We start from the raw sequence: 19,083 nt of genomic DNA on the forward strand, positions 1-19,083 counted from the left end.
ATCTCTTTTAAAGGTAAAAAAAAGTCTAGGTAAACAGTGAAAGTAACATCAATGGTAGGCCACATTTGGGTTTTTATACAAGCAATTTATATTTGGACCAACACAAAAACAGAACTTCAAGTATTCATCCAGAAAAAAAAAAATCTAGATGTTGATTATCTTTTAAAAGTATTTTCTGGGGGACTGCTCAGAGGATGTCTGCCCTGCAGTGTGGAGTGGGGGGAAGGGCCACAATAATTAGGCCATTCTTTTTGGTTTATGACTTCCTAAAACAACCTTTTCACTCTGACTGGAAAGTTCCCACCCATTTTATGAGATGGTCCCTGCCCTTCTGTAAAAAAGCTCAGGGTGACATGGAATGCTTGTGTTCTTACATCAACCCAGCACGATCCAATAGCTCAGTTGGGTTCCCTGCTATTGTCTAGAGTGTAACAGAATGGCCTCAATATTGGAGATTTGGGCCCATGTTAAATACTCTGCCTGCATAAGGGGAAAAAAAATAATGCATTTAAAGGATTAAAAAAGGAAGCCAACTAGAAGCTATAGTGTGCTGTTTGAAAGCAGCAACTAGATGTAACTAGTGCCCAAAGTCTCTCCGATAACAACTGTTGGTCAGGCATTCATAATCTGATCGGAGTTTCCAGTAAATAAAAGATGCAATAATAGAAGAAACTTCTTATGAGGGAAGGGAACAACATGGAGTTCTTGAGTTTCTGGCAAACAAAATTGTTTCTTTTTGATTCCTGTATAGTTGAGTTCTTGACTATCTGATCCAGTATCTGATGTAAGCCCACATTTTCTTTGGCCTGGGCAAGTTTTTCTTCCAGATCATGAATGATCTTTTCCAGCTTTGCAATGGTTTGCTCTGCAAACTCAGCCCCCGGGTCTCAGGCTCTTTGTCAGACAGAAGCTTGATTTCTTCTTCCTACTTTTCCTTTTTCAGAATACTTCTCAGCTGCAGCCTCCGAGGATTCCAGGTTGTTGGTGAAATTCTTCGGTTCCTCTTCCAGATGGCCACATTTAAGCTCTGACATCTCAGCACCCTCTTTCACTTTCTCACTCCATCTTACTCTCGAGGATGACCAGTTTACTGGCTCCATCCTCATATTTGCCATCAGCCTTCTCTGAGATATGCTTGGCTTCCTTTCAACTGCATCTCCTGAACATCCATTTTCTCTTCATCCTAAATTTAGCAGTTCTCAATCACTTTTCTTCCTCTCACTGTCATCAGCTGCCTTTTCTGGCTTCTGGATTTGCCTCTTCATCACTTTCAGGGAGTTGAGGCTGAATATGGGGACTGAGGGACTCAGGGCATGGGGCAGGGTGGCCTGGAAGCTCTGGGGCTGGCGGGACTGGAGCCTCTGGTTTGCTGTTCCAATATCTTTCTAGCAGGAAGTAAAATTTGTCTGAAAAAGACAGCAAGACATACAAGGAACCAGCTCAAGATAAGGGTCAGTCTTTGGCTCATCGTGAATTTAATGGATGGATTTGGTATCTTGAGATTCTTTCTCAGTAAATGATTGGACTTAAAATAATAGTCATATCTTAGACAAACATCCATCTATCTTTTTTTTTTTATTTCAGGGGCAATGTAGATTAGTGCAATGATGGACAAAGTTGGGATCTCAAGGTAAGATAAGTGGAAAATGGTCTTAAAAATCTCCCTCAGTGGAAGGGGTTCCATCCTAGAAATTTCCCCAAATTTTGAAATTGTAGTTACAAGGGGTTAAGGAAAAAGTCCTTATTAAGGTTTTACGTTAGGCTAGATGCTGTGCTCAGGAATAAGCATAGAAAAAACAGAGTCCTTGTACTAAGGAGTTTACATTCCAATAGGGTGTAGGATTCAGAGAAAGGAGTTTTGAACTAGGAAGTACCAGGGATGCAAAGAGAAATTCATTTCATGACCTCTTGACCCTTTTCCAGTTGTAATAGCACTATGTTTTGATTCCTGTACCTAGACTAAGAAGTAGAAAGGGGGTAGGTGGAACTGGGAGCAAAAGAATTTGATGGACAAGTTAGGTACAGCAAAATAATAGGGTAAATTACCAGGGGGTTGGCATTTCACAATCACTGTAACATGTTGGTCATGATTAATCTTTTAGCTTACTCCCAGGTTCATACTGCCCACCTGCCCACCCACGAAGTAAGTCATCAAGGAAGGATGAGGACGAAAGGGAATGAGTGGATATCTGGGGGCTGAGTTGCAGCTTGCATGGTGGAGTTCCCAAAATTTCTACCAAGAAGATCGTTAGAAGCAGTGACATAGAGAGTGACGAGGGACCAACAAGGGTCCAATCTGTGACACCAAGTGACTTACTGACCTTCATCAAGAGCTGTAGGTAACTCTTTCAGTCTGTAAAGTGCACAGGTGTTTCAGATCTCCATCACACCACGAATATTCACTTTTTCTTTTGGAATATTCACTTCCTAATGGAATCACATGTACAGAGGGTGAATAACTTAAGTAATGGCTATATGTAAAAATATTCAATATGTTCTTCATGCTAGTCATCCTACTAAACCCTGGTAACTTCTTTGCAACAAAAGAGTCCCTTGTCGCCCTTCTTCCATTCTAAATTCCAGAGCACATCACTCAACAAGATTTTTTGCCTAAATGGGGATTGATTTATTAAATCTCCACTACCTGGTCTGTAAATGGGGTAGCTTGAAATTTCTAAAAAGGACATTTGACTCTTCAGGGGTCTAGAATTAGACCTGTCTGGTCAATTTTGATGAAAGATTGTGTGAGTTAGTACATCCAATGGTGAAAATCCTGGAGAATAGTGAAACTTTAACTGTCTGCAAAACAAAAGGTTTAGGGGGAAGATCCTAGTCACGTGATCAACAGGACCTGACCCAGAGCAAGTCCACAGAGGAGGGACCTTTACATTGCCAGCAATGAAAACCTATAGGGTGACTTGTCTAGGCTAAGTTCCCAATGATCTAGAACACCAATAGTGTGGACTTTGGCCAGATTTAGAAATTCATCCCACTTGGGACACTGTAAAGGAAACATCTTTGACTGTGGCATGAGTCTTGGGGAGTGACACAGGAAAGAAACACTACAAATGTTACTGTGGACAAGATTTCATTTAGAAAAAAATTCATTGCTCATCAGAGAACTCATAGACAGGAAAGAACACATGATTGTAAGGAGTGTGCCAACTTTCTCTTTCACAAATCCAAACAAATGGTTCATGAAAGAAGCCACACATGAAAGAAATCCTGTGTCTCTGATCAGTTAAGAAATTAACTTAAGGAATATCCTGGAATACATACAGGAGAGAAATTTGTTCTATGTGGAAGAGTGATCAGTAGTCATCAAGAAGCACACAAAGGGGAAAGATGGCACAAATGTCAAAAATGTGAAAAAGAATATGGATTTTCCTCAAGTTTGTCCTTTTATAAAAGAGAACATGGAAGAGATCAACTATATAAATGTAACAAATTTGGCAAAAGCTCTTTAGAGAAAGGTTATCTTAGCAACCATATTATAAGGCATTTAGGAGAAAGACTATATCTAGGTAATGTGTGTAGGAAAAGGATTTGTTTTTAGAGATAAACTAACAAGGCATTTTAGGATTCATAATCAGAGAAACCTTTTAAATGTGATGACTGTAGAAAAGAATTAATCAATCCTATTCCACTTGCCATAAAAAATTGCACACAAGGAAAACTATTATGAAAGTGAACAGTGTAGACAAGAACTTACAGATTGATCAAGTTTATATTGCCATAAGATAGTTCACAGGGTAGATGAAGTCTATATATATGTGAACATTGTGGAAAAGAATATAAATTTCCAATATTTGTCTTGATATTTAAGTCTACACCAAGGAGAAACCAGATAAATGATATCAGGGTGGCAAAGGTTTCTCAAGAATGAGCAACTTATTATGCATAATAGGATCCATGCAGGGGAGAGACCATATCAATTCAACAGAGGTCGGCTCATTGATCATCACAGGATCTGTGTGGGGGGAAATAGAACAATAATGATCAATGTGGAAGAGAAAATGCATTTCTTTCAAATTTCCACAGGCATCAAAGGGAGCATGGAGGAAGGAGACAATATGTGTGTACATACATATTATATGTACAGTATGTACATATACACAATCAATGTGGAAAATTTTCTGATATTCTCAGTTTGTCTGAATATCTGAGTGTTACCTCAGGGGAGAAAACCTGTAAAGGTAATCAATATAATTGAGAATTCATGAGCCAACGAAAGCTTTCTAAGATTGAAAGCATGAATATAGGAGAGAAACCTGGCAAATGTGATGAGTGTAATAAAGAATTTAAAGATCAAACAAGTTTTTAATGTGTCCTCTAAAACCCACCACAGCAAAGGAGGCCCAGAAACATGATGAGTGAAAGAAAGAATGAAAGTTCATCTCAGTCACCAGAAGAGCCACATCAGGGAAAAACACTCTCAACGAAATGAAATGTATCAGCCCTGAACAGTCATAAGAGTCCATTCAGGAGAAAAACCATGTCTGTATGTGTGTGTGTGGGGGGGGGGGGGGGGAATGTGGCAGAACCAGCTGGCACTTGTGTTTTTATGGGTATTTTGGTAGATATCAGAAAGTACACAAGACTCTAACCAAAGCTTTACCTTGGAGAGAAGACCTCCAAATTCATTAGAAAAGTTAAACTGGAGAAGTCTAACACTGAAGACAAGTCATGGAGAATCTTAGCATTGAAACCGGATATTTGTGGGGAGAAAATCAACACTTGGGAAAACTGGTAAAATGTGTAAGATGTGAGAAATCTTTAATCCAAAGATCATACTTAGAATATGAATATTTGATATTGAAAATCCATGACTTCAAACATTGTCTGTGGAGGTCACTCAAATCAACACAAATTTCCCTTTAAACAGTCAAATCTCTGGGGCTGCTTTTTCATTGCTAGTGGTAAATTCCAAAAGGCCTTTTTCCTCTTGGTTTCTCAGAGACTTTCTCAATTTCAATTTCGGTAGATATGTGTTCTCCACCGTGAGTGGTTATCTAGTCTGACTGAAGTTCTCAAATGTGAGAGAAACTACTTCCCTTTGAGAAAGCCTACTGAGACAGTTTGTTTTCTCTCTCCCTATATCAGACCTTTCTGTCTCTCTAAGCTTCTTTGAGCTCACTTCTTGTGGCTTTTTCTTGGCTTTTTAGGTATAGAAAGCACATCACATCAAGATTATGGGGAGGGGATAATGGGGAGCTAGGATCATTTGTTTCTTCTCCCTCCTCATGTCAACTTAACCCTTAACCTAGAGCTTCTTAAAAAAATTCTGTCATGGAATTCTTGGGCGGTATGGTATCTATGTACCTCTTCTCAGAATAAAGATTTTAAATTTTAAAGTAAAATAGGATTAAAAAGGAAATTAATTTGATGAAAACATGGTTGTTAGAATATTAATCAAACCAATGTACAGCCCCCAGGTGAAGAAGCCTTGCCCTAATCTGTCTCTGCTTGATGTATTGGGCAATTCAGGCAACCATCTCCCAAAGGAATATGAGAGAAAAAGGATTCTGAAAAACTGGAGGATGACTTAATATCTTACCAGCATGAAGCAGAAGGGGTCTTTAAAAGACAGCAGGGCTCATAAAGCAGACATAGCAGCTTGAGAAGAGAGTGAGCCTTTGGTTCATGATGGATATATTCTTGTCCTCTGGATATTCTGTGAACAATTGGTTTCACTTATACTTATCTAGCTATGTGTTAGATAAATATCTATCTGCATTTTCTTTTTTTTTAGTTAAGAGGCAATGTGGCACAGTGAAGAGAAGGGAAGACTTAGGTTCTTCAGGTAACAAAAATTGTAAACACAACATTTATAAAAAGGACTTAAAATTATAAAGCATCATTCTGTATTTAGGGTTTCCATTCCAGTAATTCCCTCAAGAATGGAATCATAGATATAATAGGTGAAGACATGAAATCTTCTCTAGGCCAGGCACTATACTAATGGTTGAACATGCTAAAGCAGTCACTGTCTTTAAGGAACTTAGAGAAGGGAATATTGGACTAGACAGTACTAAGGATAATGAGTTAATCTATAGGACAATTAAATCATTAAATTTCTCTCTCTCTCACACACACACAGATACATGCACACACTCCTCAGCAGCAATGGTAATATGCTTTTTTATTTTTTTGCCTTTTGGAGGGCAATTGGGGTTAAGTAACTTGCCCAACGTTACATGGCTAGTTTATTTTTGTGTGGGTGTTGTGTCTTAGGCTGCAATCGAACTCAGGTCCTCCTGACTCCAGGGGCCAGTGCTTTACACACTGCACCACCTAGCCGCCCAATGTTAATATGTTTTGATTTTTTTTATCTCAAGCAAAAAGTGTAACTGGGGAGGGGAGACAAGGGGTAGAAGAAAGAATTGGATGGACAAGTAAGTGAAGGAGAAGAACTTGGACACAATCGCCATCGGCCTTAGAATTCCACAATCACTGTAATAATTAATTGGTGTCTACTTTCTCTTTTAGCATGGTCAGATGCATCCTCCCCACCTGTCCACACCACCAATTCATCAAGAGAGTATGAAAGATTTAAGAAGGTAAGTAGATACTCATCAAAATATACACAAAGGAGAGAAACTCTTTATATGTAATTGCTGTGGAAACGCATTTTAGAGAAGTGATTCTCTCACCACACATCAGAGGGATCTATACAAGAGAAGATATCCTACAAATGTGATCAGTGTGGATCAGCATATAAATCTGAAGTAAGTTTGAGTAGTCATAAAAACGTCCACAGAGGAACTGTAAATGTGATTAGTGTGACAAATAATTCAGAAATCAATCCAGTCTGAGCATCATAGTGCAAATAGAAGTCCAAAACTAGAAGTCCAAAACCATTGTGGTGATCATTTGGAAGAGAATTCATGAAACCATAAGATTGGGGTTCAGAGGGTATACACAGGGGAGAAATTCTGTAAATATGGTGATAAAGAATTTATATGTCCGACAAGTTTTTTCAGTTTTTGTGTTTTTTTTTCTTCATCATAAAACCCACCACTGGAGGGGAAAGTCTAGAAATGGGATTAGTGTCATGGTTTGACTTGCAAGCTCATGTCACTAATTATCAGATGATTCACACTGGTGAATCATTGTCAATGAAGATAGTGTGGCAAACGCTTCATTCAAAGAATGTTGCTGAACTTTTGTAAGATTCCACTAAGGAGAAAATCCTTGTCTTGTGGTGAATGTGGCAGATCCAGCCAGCACTCACATTTTTATAGACAATGGAAGAAATCTCATTTGTGTTTATACTCAAGGCAGACATCACTTGGCAATTGTGAACATGAGAAAGGCTTTGCAGTAGAGAAGAGAGCTCCAAATTTATTACAAAGAGAAAGCCCACATTGAAGGCAAGTTCAGGAAAATCTTAACTCAGAGACAGGATATTTAGGGCAGGAAATAAACACTTGACAGAATGGGTTAATGTGTCAGTTATGTGAAACATTTTATTCAGGGCTTGTGTTCTGAATATTAATTGGGAAAAAAAAGCATTGTCTTTAGATGGTGTTACCACAACCACTATCTATACTGATAATTTTAATCAATTATGTATTTCTCCTTTATCATAAAATTCATTTTACTGCTTTTTCATTGGGGGATTTGGACCGAGAGTATCTGGTTTGTCTTTCTTGGTCTCTTAGATACAAATTCTTCATCATGCAAAGGTTGCAATGCCTCAGGTTGTTGAGAGACATAAAATATTTGAAGACACTTGTATGGCCCATCTTCTCTTCTAAAAAGTGAAAGCTCTGAATTCATGAGGTTATAAACTTGTATACTGAATGGGGCCTTTGAAATTGGCCAAAATCACAAATTCTCTGTAGATCTGGGGAAACTGGGGCATAGTAGAGTTTCATGATTTACTACAGTTTGCATAGGAGGTAGGTGCTAGATCTGAGATTCCAGCCCAGGTTCTCTGATTCCTAAGCCAGTGTCCTTTTGGCTTCATTGTCTGCTTCTTAAATGGATGTTTTCAGGGCATGAATTACAGGGTTCTCACCTTCCTGGTCATGGTATTCCCTATCTTCCTCCTTTTGTCATACCCCATGAGGAAACCAAGCTTTTAGTTTAAGTTCTGGCATTTCAACTTCTTGAAGTCTAAGCAAGTCACTTAATTCAATGAGCCTCAGTTTTTTTTTTCTTCTCAGATTTAAAATGTTGATAGAAAAACTTATATTATCTGCCTTAAAAAGGAAGAAATCTTAATTTTAAACCTTAAAACATCAGAGAAAAGCAAGGTTATCAGTAGTCCTCTGCCTTCCCAGTGGCTATTGCCTCTGTAATCATATGGTTGAGCCTGTTAAGAAAATTACTTATATTTGTGTAAATCTGAGATCTTTCAAGGTTGGAAATAAATCATCAATAAGCTCTTAGTATAGGCTGAGCACTGTGTTTTCCAGGTACAATGAGAAAGGGGAAGGAGATGTCTCTGAAGTGTGGCATTGACACACAGGGGGCACACAGGAAGTAAGGAAACAAATATTTGCTAAGTGTCTACTCTGCACTATGCATTTTACAAATATTGTCTCATTTGATTGTCCCAATGATCCTGAGAAGAAGGTGCTATTTTTATTGCCATTTTACAGTTAGTAAACTGAGGTACACAAAGGTTGACTTGCCCAAGGACTCATGGCTAGTAGGTGTCACAAGATGAATTTGAACTTAGGTCTTCTTAACTCCAGGTCTAGAACTCTATCTACTATACCACCGAGCTGGGCTGTTAGTAGATAAAGAGTCTAGGTGCACAGACCTTATTGTCCTTAATTCAATTAGCAGTGTGATAAGTAGAACAAGCAGCAAGATATGTTCTCAGATTAAAGTCCCAAAGTTACTCGGGTTTCAAATTTGTGTAAAGTTTTCAGACAGAGAAGTGACTTGGAACTAAAAGTAGGTCCCCTCCCCACCAGTGACCAGTGGAGCAAGGCATTAGGCTACTCTGGACTCCTGAAATTGAGGATATTGTCTGAATTACTCTAGAAGGAATGAGGACTAGGCATTTGAAGTGCATCTGAGATGTTGGAGTGGAAGTATTAAAGTATTGTTCTCTCCCTATGCCTCCTTGACCAAGATCTAGAAAATCTACCTAACTGAATTATGATCAAGAAAACCAAGGAGTCACATGAAGTGATTCTTCCAGTTAAGGACATATTAGGGATACCAATAGAGACATCTACAGAATGTGGGAGGGGATCTGGTCAGGACCAAATGACTTTCCTGGAGAGCATTCCAGTGCCCACACTTTGAGATAAGACCAAGACAAGGCACAAGAACAAGTTTCAGCAAAAGAGGCCTTCAAACAGCCCCATCACCCACCATATGTTGGTGACACTGATCCAAGGTGGGGAGGAGTCTGTGAGCATCGATTTATTCAGTTAAGGAACTGAATAGAATTTTAGAAAAGTTGGAAATTCTAGACAACTAGAGAACATGGAGTCAGAATGGAAAGGAGTATAGCTATTTCTCAGCTATGAACAGAGTATTCACAAAAATTGGCCAAAATCTCACAAAGAAATGCCGAAACCTGAAATATTAAAAATTGCTTTTGCCAACTAAAAGGTAATAAAATTACATTTAATAAAGTGTCTTTCAAGCAAAAATTAAACATTATTTGGAATATAATAGTTGAATCCTAAAGAACGCTTGCGTCAACAAATGCATTATAGAAAAAAATCAATAATTTCATTAAAGATAAAAACAACAGATGGGTGTGGAGGCAGACCTAGATGAAGCGAGTCTGAGCAAGCTAATTCACCAACCATAGGGGCAAATCCCAGTCCTATCACCACAGGACTGGGGATCTGTCAGAGCTGGGTAAGAGAATAACACAGGGTGCACACCAGTGATAGCAGCTACTCCTGGGGCTATCAACCCACAGTCTGGAAAAAAATCACCTACCTGAACTTCCAGGGATGAAGATGGTGGAGTAAACCCCAGCTGTTCTAATACCCCCTTGACCCTAAAAAACCCAGAGAATATTGCCCCAGAGTAAAATCCTAAAATGGTGGGACCAACTGAAGGCTTAGGAGTCCTAGAGAAAGGGTGTGGCTAAGGCTTTGCCTCAAAATGGGATAAAACAGATTGCAAAGACAAAGACTTTAGAATCCTATTATTGAGATCCTGAAGAACCAAATTCAGAAGGAGACAGCATTGACTCTATACCCACAGCTGAAGCCTCAACAGAGAATATGAACTGGTCTCAATAACAGAAAGCATTCTTGGAAGAGCTCAAGAAGGACTTTAAAAACCAAATTAGAGAGGTAGAAGATAAATTGGCCAATTCTTTTAAAATTACAATTGTGAAAATAGGAAAATATTTCACTGAAGAAAACAGCTCCTTAAAAAGTTAAATGTGTGAAATGGAAAAAAGAGGTTCAAAATCTAACTGGAGAAAATAAATCCCTAAAAATGAAATCTGAACATATGGAAAAGGAGCTTCAAAAGTTAACTGAGGAAAATAATTCACTAAAAATTAAAATCAATCAAATCAAAGCTAATGACTATATGAGGCATCAAGAATCAGTTAAACAAAACTTTAAGAATGAAGAGTTAGAAAAAAAATTAGAAAATGTCTCAATGGAAAAATAACTAACCTGGAGAACAGATCTAAGAGAGATAATATAAGAATTATTAGTCTACAAGAAAGTCACAATGAATCAAAGAGCCTGGACAACATCTTCCAAGAAATCATCAAGGAAAACTGCTCTGAGATCCTAGAAACAGAGGGTAAAATAGTTTTTGAAAGAATCCACCAGACATCTTCTGAAAGAGATTCCAAATTGAAAACTCCAAGAAATGTTGTAGACAAATTCCAGAACTATCAAGTAAAGGAGAAAATACTGCAAGCATCCAGAAAGAAACAATTCAAATATCATGCAATTACAGTCAGGATCATAGAGGATGTAGCAGCTTCTACATTGAAAGATCAGAGGAACTGGAATGTGATATTTTGTAATGCAAAAGAGCTCAGGCTACAACCAAGGATCAGCTATCTGGCAAAGCTAAACATAATCTTTGCAGCAAGGAGATGACCATTCAATGAAATAATGGACTTCCAGACCTTCCTGATGAAAAAGCCAAAGCTCAATGGAAAATTTGATCTCCAAATACAGTCTGGAAAAAAAGTGGCAACATGAGCAAGCAAAGGAAGCAAAGCAAGCACAGCAACCGAAATTTACACTGCTATTTTGGGGACAAAAAGGATCAAAGTGTGGAACAGGAGGTAGAAATATTCAAAAATATTATGAAATAAGATTCAACAACATGACTTGAGAGAGACATAGAAAGGTAAACTGGAATAACACACACACAAACACACAACTTGTTTTTTAATAAGAGTAAACTGTTTACATCCCTATATGGGAAGCTGATACCTGTCAATATTGAGAATTGTATACTTATTGTGACATTTAAAAGAGATATAGAAAAATAGAGGCTATGGGTATAAATCAACTAAAATTATAATAAAAAAAAACCTTATTAAGATGTGCAAAGGGACCATAAGGGCAGAAGAGGAAAGGAGGAAGAAGAAAAGGGTAAATTATGCCACATGAAGAGGTATAAAAACATATTATATTAGAGGGAAAGAAGGGACAGAGATGAACATTATTTGAGCTTTGCCCTCATTGGTTTTGGTGTAAGGTGGGAATAACATAATCAGTGAAGAGATATAAAACTTATCATAATAGAGAGAAAGAGGGGAGGGAGAGGAGCACTGTATAAGATTTCTTCTCATTAATCTTGGTTCAAGGAGGAAATAACATACTACATTAAGTATAGTACCCTATAGGCAGTAGGAGAGGGAAGGGGTAAGAAAAGGGGGGAGGGGTTAGAAGGGAAGGAAGAAGTAGTAAGGGGGAAGGATAAAAAAAGGGAGGGGGGATTAATATGCAGGGAATACTGAGAGAGGCAGTCATCAAAAGTAAAACTCTTAAGGAGGAGGAGGGAGAAATAAAAGCATAAACAGGGGAGGGAATAGTATGGAGGGAAAGACACAGATAGTAAACATAACTGTGAATGTTAATGGGGTGAACTCTCCCATAAAATGGAGGCAGATAGCAGAATGGATTATAAACCAAAATCCTACAATATGCTGTTTACAAGAAACACATTTGAAACAGGGAGATATACACAGGGTAAATTAAAAGGCTGGAGTAAATTATATTGTGCTTCAGGTAAGTAAAAAAAAAAAGAGCAGGGGTAGCAATCCTAATATCAAGTAAAGCAAAAGCAAAAAATAGATCTAATTAAAAGAGATAAGGAAGGAAACTATATCCTGCTACAAGGCACCATTGAAAATGAAGCAGGGGGCAGAGTCAAGATGGCAGAGTAGAAACAGGACTTCCATGGGGCTCTGCTTTCCCCCTCCTCCAATTCATGTAGAACATGACTCTGAACAAACTTTGGAGCTACAGAACCCACAAAATGACACAGAGCAGCTAACCTCTCACTGAGAAGTGCCTGGCAGGCTGGCAGGAAGTGGCCAGTGCAGTTCTCTTGGAGCTGACCCCAGCCCCACGTGACCTGGAGGTCTTAGCCTCATGGTGGCCAAAGCCAGCTGATGGATGGAGGGACTTCAGATCACCAGAAGCTGTGGTGTTTTTCAGAATTATCAACAAATAGATGCTAAAGACAAAGTGAGAGGACAGTGTAGTGTGGACTTTGGGATCCAGTAGTTCCGGAGTGCTGTTGGCCTTTCCCCTGGGGTAAGAAGCGGCTGAGGCACAGAGGTTGTGCAACTGCAGCCACATGGCTGCTTCAGCTCCTGGACTGCAGATTGTAAGGGGAACAAGCAAAAAGTCTGAAGGGTAATCACTCTTGCTTTAACCTGCTTGGATTTGGATTGTGTTCTAGGGTTAAGGTCCTCAGGTGTGCAATCAGCTTGCCATAGCATGTGGAGGCTTCAAAGAGGGCACCCAACTAATACCTTTGGCAGCTGAGAAAACCCCAGTGATTGGGATGAAGGCTCCTGTCAGGTAGCAGAGTGCTACTGTAGCATAAAGTCAAGTAATGGAGTGGCAACATGAGCAAGCAAAGGAAGCAAAGCAAGCACAGCAACCCAAATTTATACTGCTATTTTGAGGACAAAAAGGATCAAAGTGTGGAACAGGAGGTAGACAATGAAGTTACACCTCCACCAGGAACTTCCAAGAAAAATACGAGCTGGTTACAGGGCATAGAGGACCTTAAGAAGGATTTTGAAAACCAAATAAGAGAAGTGGAGGAAAAATTGGGAAGAGAAATGAGAAATATTCAAAAATATTATGAAATAAGATTCAACAACATGACTTAAGAAAATAACACCTTAAAAAAAAAAAGCTAACTCAAAGGGCAAAAGAGGCTCAAAAAGCCAATGAGGAGAAGAATGCCTTAAAAAGCCGAATTTGCCAGATGGAAAAAAGAATCTCAAAAGCTCACTGAAGATAATCATTCCTTCAGAATTAGATTGGAGTAACTGGATATAGTGACTTTATGAGAATCAAGATACTATTAAACAGATCCAAACAAATTAAAAAAAAAAATAGAAGGTAATGTGAAATATCTCATTGGGAAAACCACTGACCTGGAAAATAGATCCAGGAGAGATAATTTAAAAATTATTGGACTACCAGAAAGCCATGATCAAAAAAAAAAGAACCTAGAAATCATCCTTCAAGAAATTCTCAAGGAAAATGGCCATTTTAGAGGGCAAAATAGAGGTTGAAATAATCCACCGATAACCTCCTGAAAAAGATACCCAAAAGAAAACTCCTAGGAATATTATAGCCCTGCTCTTGAATTCCCAGATCAAGGAGAAAATATTACAAGCAACCAGGAAAAAACAATTTGAATATTGTGGAAACACAATCAGGATAACACAGGATCTGGAAGCTTCTACACTGAGGGATCAAAGGGCTTGGAATATGATATTCCAGAGGTCAAAGCAGTAAAACCAAGAATCACTTATCCAGCAATCATGTTTCAAGGGAAAATATGGTCATTCAGTGGAATAGAGGACTTTCAAACATTGTTGATGAAAAAACCAGAGTTAATTAGAAAATTTCACATTCAGATACAAGAAACAAGAGAAGCATGAGAAGGTAAACAGGGAAAAGAAATCATAGGAACTTATTCAAGTTGAACTATTTATATGCCTACATGGAAAAATGATAATTGTAACTTATGAAACTTTTCTCAGTATGAGGATAGTTGAAGGGAATATAAATGTATATATGCGCATACATATATATATGTCTATATAGCAGGGTATATGTGCATATTAATACATATGTGAATGTGAGTATATATGTATACAGGTATACATAGAGGGCATAGGGTCAACTGAATAAGAAATGATGATATTTAAAAGGTGCAATCGAGAGGTGAGAGAGGAATATAATGAGCGGAGACGGGAAGAGACAGAATGGGGTAAATTATTTCATAGAAGAGGCGAGGGAAAATGGTTACAATGGAGGGGAAGAACAGGAAGGCAAAAGGGAATGGGTCAGGGGCAGCTAGGTGGTACAGTGAGTAGAGCACTGGCCCTGGAGTCAGGAGGACCTGAGTTCAAATCCGGCCTCAGACACTTAACACATACACACACAAAACTAGATGTGTGATCTTGGGCAAGTCAAAGTCAACCTCAATTGTCCTCCAAATACCAAAAAAAAAAAGGAATGGGTCAACCTTATTCTCATTGAATTTGGCTCAGGGAGGGAATAACACACACACACACACACACTAAATAGCGTATCTCACCCTACAGGAGAGTAAGGGGGAAGGGGATGAGAGGGGGGATGGTGTAAGGGAGGGCAGGCTGGGGGGGAGGGAAGTTGGAAGCACACACTTTTGAATAGGGACAGGATCACAGTAGAGAATAGAATAAGTGGGAGGTGGGATAGGAGGGAGGGTAATATAGTCAGTCTTTTACAATATATCCACTATGGAAATGTTTTGCATAGTTACACATGTACAACCTATACTGAATTGCTTATGTTCCCAGTAAGGGTGGGTGACAAGGGAGGAAGGGAATGAATCTGGAATTCAAAGTTTTGAAATCAAATGTTTATATATTTATATACTATTATTAATATTATTTTACATGTAACTGGGAAATAAGATATACAGGTACGGTTGTATAGAGATCCACTGTGTCCTACTGGAAAGTTGGAGGGCGTTTGAGAGAAGATATGTGAGAGAGTAGATTGGAGGAGGGGATATCCTGTGGGACTGCTATTGGGGTGGTGGTTAGGGGAAAAACAGGGAGAAAATGTGTAACTCAATCTTGTGGAAATGAATGATGTAAACTAGAAGGTAATAAAGCATCTGATTAAAAAAACAAAATGAAGCAATATCATTACTAAACATATATGCACCAAGCAGTATAGCATCCAGATTCCTAGAGGAAAAGTTAAGGGGGTTAGAGGAAGAAATAGATAGCAAAACTATATTAGTGGGGGACCTCAATCTTGCCCTCTCTGAACTTAATAAATCTAACCTCAAAATAAACAAGAAAGAAGTTAAGGAGGTGAATAGAATTTTAGAGAAGGTACATGTGATAGACCTCTGGGGAAAATTGAATGGGGATAAAAAGGAATATACCTTCTTCTTATTGGTACATGGCACATATACAAAAATTGACCCTGTACTAGGGCATAAAAACCTATATATTTCTAATGAAATCCAAGAACAAGAGATAGAAAGAAAAATTCCATTTAAAGTTACTGTAGACATTTAAAAATATTTGGGAATCAACCTGCCAAAACAAACCCAGGACATATATGAACACAATTACAAAACACTCTTCACACAAATAAAGTCAGATCTAACTAATTGGAAAAACATCAGCTGCTCATGGCTAGGTCGAGATAATATAATAAAAATGATAATTTTTCCTAAATTACTTTATATTTTGAGTGCCATACCAATCAATGTACCAAAAATAATACTTTATAGAGCTAGAAAACATTGTAACAAAATTCATCTGGAAGAACAAAAGTTCCAGAATATCAAGGGAATTGATGAAAAAAAGTGCTAGGTAGTCTAGCCATGCCAGATTTTAATTGTATTACAAAGCAGCAGTCAACAAAACTACTTGATAGTGGTTGAGGAATAGAGAAGTGGATCAGTGGGATAGATTAAGTACATGAGACACAGCAGTCAATGACTATAGTAATCTACTTTTTCATAAACCCAAAGACCCCATCTTCTGGGATACGAACTCACTATTTGACAAAATCTGCTGGGAAAACTGGAAAATAGTAGGGCAGAAACTGGGTATAAATCAATATCTTACACCATATATGAAAATAAAGTCTAAATGGGTGTATGACATAGGTATAAAGGCTGATACCATAAGCAATCTAGGAGAGTAAGGAATAGTTTACCTGTCAGATTTATGGAGAAGGGAAGATTTTATGACCAAATAAGTGTTAAGAGAGCATTGTGAAATGCAAAATGGATAATTTTTATTACATTAAATTGATAGGATTTATACAAAAATGTTAATGTAACCAAGATAAGAGGGAAGTGGGAAATTGGGAAAGAATTTTTACAACTAGTATTTCTGATAAAGGCCTCATTTCTAAAATATCCAGAGAATTGAGTCAAATCTATAAGAATACTAGTTATTCGCCAATTGAAAAAGGATCAAAGGATATGGACAGATGGTTTTCAGAGGAAGAAATTAAAGATATCCATAAGCATATAAAAATGGTCAAAATCACTATTGATTAGAGAAATGCAAATCAAAACAACTCTGAGGTGCCACATCTCACTAGTCAGATTAGCTAAAATGGCAAAACAGGAAAATGACAAATGCTGGAAAGGATGTGGAAAAATTGGAACACTAATGCATTGTGTTGGGGGAGTTGTGAACTGATCCAGCCATTCTGGAGAGCAATCTGGAACTATGCCCAAAAGGGCTATAAAAAGTGCATACCCTTTGACCCAGCAATACCGCTTCTAGGGCTGTATCCCCAAAAAATCACAGAAGTGGGAGAAGGACCCATATGTACAAAAATATTTGTAGAAGCTCTTTTTGTGGTGGCAAAGAAATGGAAATCAATGGGATGCCCATCAATTGGGGAATGGCTAAACAAGTTGTGGTATATGAATGTAATGGAATACCATTGGGCTATAAGAAATGAGGAGCAGACAGACTTCATCATAACCTGGAGAGACTTATATAAACTGATACTGAGTGAGGAGAGCAGAACCAGGAGAACTTTGTACACAATTACAGACACTATGTATGTGTGATGACTAACTTTGATAGACTTGACTCCTCTTAGCAATACAAGGATAGAAGACAACTATAAAAGACTCATGATGGAAGGGAGATCCACATCCAGAGAAAGAACTACAGAGTCCACAGATTGAGGCAAACTACTTGTTCTCTCTTGTTTGTCTTTTGTTTTGTTTTGTCCCTTCTTTCTTATTGTTCAGACCATTGGTTATAATCCTTCTTTGCAGCATCACTAATGCTCAATGTGAAGGTATTTGTAGAATCTATATTTGATTATATGCTGCTATGGGAGGGAAGGGGAAAAGAGAGGGAGGGAAGAAAATTTCAAACTCAAGAGATTGTTGAACTGAATGTTGTAAACTAAAAGTAAACAATTTTTTTTTAAAAAGATAACAACAACAGACAATATACCAAAATTGGGGGATGTAGCCAAAGTAGTAATTTGGTAAACACATATCTCTAAATTCTTACATCGATAAAGGAAAGAGTATGTATTAACAAATTAGGAATATGAATTTAAAAAATAATAAATACCTTCAATTAACTATGAAAACGTTAATAAAGGAAATCAAAGAAAAGATGAACAAAATTAAAGTTAAAAAAACTGACCTGGTAAATAAACTAGGAGCTTTTTTGGGAAGGGATAATTATGCCATTAGCTAATGTGATTAAGAAAAAGAAATTAAAAAATCCAAATTACTAGTATCAGAAATGAAACAGATAAATTCACAACAAATGAAGAAGAACATTTATTGGGAGCTGCTTCATCCAACTACACAAAATTAATCATCTAAATAAAATGGATGAATACATACAAAAACATAAATTACCCCAAAAATAGAAAAGGAAAGAAAATACTTAATCACTCATTTCATTAAAGAGAATGACAACCATGTCAACACATCAAAATTTCAGAGATGCAACCCCAGTAGTATTTAGGAGAAATTTATTTCTGTTAAAAATGTACCTCATTGAAAGAGAGGAAGAACATGCAACTAAAAAAAAAGATCTAGAAAAAGGACGAATTAAAAATCCCCAATTCAACTCCAAAGTAAAAAACCCGGAAACCAAAGGAGAGATTGATAAAATTGAAAATAGCAGAGTAGGTCAGAAAAATTCATGAATAAATAAGAGTAGGGGCAGAACAAGGGTTTTCTTGGGACAACAAGAGAAGACCACAAGAAAAATTCAAGGATGAGATTTCCTCCCAGTGAAGAGCAAACAACTCCAGGATAGGGTCTGCTTTAACAATAAGCAGCAAGCCCTGGGGTTAGTTGGCTTGAGAGACTGCCTTAGTCCCAGCCACAGGAACTTTTACTTCCAGGACAATGACAGGATGTCTGAGCCCATGAAGATCTAGGAAACCTCTGCTGACAAGGAATGCCAGACCCAGCTGTGCTGCATGCAGCAAGCAGTGGGGGCACAAGGAACTAGTACATGCCCAATGGGTGCAGAAGCAGTGGCGTGGCGACTGTGCTGACTGTGGGCACAGAGGAGGTTGAAGGTCTTGGTTTGACTTCAAAATCAGAGGGGAGAAGTGAAGAGGATCAGAGGCCAGAGGCACCTAAACCCTATCCCCCAGGACTAGAAGTGATTATAAAAACTAAATTACGCCCCCCCAAATGCACAGGCAAAAGAGAAAGAATCCAATAGAGTTAATATGGGAATAGAGAACACTTGGGGGTCATCTTCAGAGGTGGATATTGAAGCAAAGAAACCCTCTTATATGTATGTATGTATGTATGTGTACATGAGATGAATATATAAATGTATATATATGATGAATGATACACACACACACATATATATTATATATACAATATGAAACATCTCATAAG

General features: G+C 38.0%; 1 protein-coding gene and 1 pseudogene across 7 annotated transcripts in view; both read right to left on the reverse strand.

The window, feature by feature from the left end:
* LOC138165296 (FGGY carbohydrate kinase domain-containing protein-like) overlaps window positions 1-19,083 on the reverse strand; it is a 545,803-nt gene that overhangs the window by 432,446 nt on the left and 94,274 nt on the right. The window lies entirely within an intron of this gene.
* On the reverse strand, window positions 530-12,770 carry LOC138165123 (uncharacterized; annotated as a pseudogene).

The sequence above is a fragment of the Petaurus breviceps genome, unplaced genomic scaffold (assembly GCF_028583685.1).
Source record: "Petaurus breviceps papuanus isolate PSGF00001 unplaced genomic scaffold, PetGlider_PUasm1.0 208, whole genome shotgun sequence".
NCBI lineage: Eukaryota > Metazoa > Chordata > Mammalia > Diprotodontia > Petauridae > Petaurus > Petaurus breviceps.